Genomic DNA, 2069 nt, shown 5'->3' with positions numbered 1-2069 from the left:
CATGTTGACAGTCCCCTCTGAACACATGATATAACTTGTAAATTTGTGTACAGATTTTGTATTGAATATAACACATGTGCAAACTCTTGTATGGCAGGGCCATTGATTTTTATTCCACTCTGAACATCATTCAGGGCTTTAAAGGAGCTCTCCAAAGTGCCAAACCCTCACCCCAAAATTGTGGCACCATGGATAGCTCCTTAATCATCAACTCCCCCTGCCCCCCAAAGTAGATTCATTTTTGTTTAGCCTTTGTAAGTGTCTCAAACCAACCAATATAAGCATAGCAGTAGACTGGTTGTTCTTAGTTGGAAAAAATGAGACCTGAATACTAGAGACTTTTTCTGTCCTTTTTTTATCAGAACTGTTCAACGGAGGAATAGATTCCATCCAATGGTGTTTTCAGGGTTACTAACAGCCTTAGATCCTAATCTGTCTATTTGAGTTTCTCCCACATGTACACACGTACACACATATCCTTCTTTGCATCTGGATCTCAACAAAGTATGTAGTGTGGTGATTTCAGCTTCAGAAATGAAGGTTCAAACTATACTATGAAATCCACTAAGTGATCATGGACTAGTCAGTCTCTCTTGGCCTGATATATGTCATAGAGCTGCTATGAGTATAAAATGGAGAGGTGAGTGTGTGTGGAAAAATGAGAGGTAGAAAAAGCCATGTACACTATCATGGACTCCGTCAGAAACGTGGGAAACAAACATTACTAATAAATATTTTAAAAGCAACAGCATTGTCTCACCTATGGCCGAACATTGAAGGGGTTAGTGCTCTTTCAAGACCTTGATGCCTCACGTCCTTAAGATTTGAGTGCAAAACCCACACTTTCTGTTCCAGAAAGGAATAAGCTCATCTTAAAATGCCAGGCTCCTTTCTGTCAGCTCACAAGCTGCAGGGAGAAAAAGCAGACTGCGTTGTTCTAGTGATTGTTCATTTAGCTTCAAAAGGTGAATTTTCTAAACAGCGATTTTCCACATTGTTTTTTCTGTTAATTCATTTTAATTCCATACTGCATTTTCCCGGGTTTAGGCTGGGAGGTATACATGCATTGCATTTTGCAGGGTTTTAAAAGGCTGCTTTAATGAATTCTTAATTACATTATTCAAAAGATCCATTATTCAGTATTCATCTCACTTCTAAATGAAAGTCTTTACCTGACATATGAATGAAATGAGTCTAAATGCTTTGCATGCCACCTAGGGATTCATAATAGACTCCTTGCTGAATGGCACCAGCAGGTTTTTTTCTTTCTGCATTCAATTTACAGAGATTGTTTGTGCAGATGGACAGATATGAAATACTTGGCCAGGCTATAAACCATTTCAGGGTATGGCCGAAGCCAAATGCTTGGCAGAAGAAAGGAAGATTCTCAGTTACTGAGGATATCTGAGAAGGAGAGAAATAAGAATTGATTACACCTTCACAACAAACATTATGAATACATCTATTTAATCCAGTTGAATTCAATGGGGCATTTTAAGGTTGACAGGTACAAGATTTCAGCCTACGGACCTTTCCAGGTGATAACATAAAACCCAGAGTGCTTTTAAAATATATATTGTTAGTTATGGACCTTATTGCAGAAAGGAGGCAAAGCAGCATTGAAGCAAGCCATTACCTTTGTTGATGTTCCCTATTGCAGAATTCGCTTCTCGGCCTTTCGGCTAAGACCAAGTGTAGTATCTGTTCTTATCAGTTTAACCCTATTGCAAAATGCCATGCACATCCTGTTGCCAGTCTGATTCCTTCCCTGATAAACTCATCCCCTGCTATTGATGTGAGAAGCCATCAATAGTGCAAATTGAGCCTTGTTCCCATCACCTACCTGGTGTGAGAGGACCATTCTGTTTCTGTGTTCATATACTGGCACTGGTGTGACTTCAGGGAACAGGATTCACCTTCTCTTCAACTTTCTTTTTCCTACTTGTTATTGCAGAAGCAATAATTTTGTGATTTTATTGACTTTTTAAAATACCCTTTACTTTAGGTCAATTTATCTATATATATAAAAATGTAATGTACGTTTGTAGGACCGAGTAAACAACAAAACC

The 2069-nt window shown here is 38.6% G+C and overlaps 1 pseudogene; it reads left to right on the top strand.

The window, feature by feature from the left end:
• Nucleotides 1-1662: 1662 nt before the first annotated feature.
• On the top strand, nucleotides 1663-1808 carry LOC134299797 (U2 spliceosomal RNA; annotated as a pseudogene).
• The last annotated feature ends 261 nt before the right edge of the window (nucleotides 1809-2069 follow it).

The sequence above is a fragment of the Anolis carolinensis genome, chromosome 5 (assembly GCF_035594765.1).
Source record: "Anolis carolinensis isolate JA03-04 chromosome 5, rAnoCar3.1.pri, whole genome shotgun sequence".
Lineage (NCBI taxonomy): Eukaryota > Metazoa > Chordata > Lepidosauria > Squamata > Dactyloidae > Anolis > Anolis carolinensis.
The sequence above is the reverse complement of the archived record's forward strand: the minus strand, read 5'-3'. Positions and strand labels throughout refer to the sequence as shown.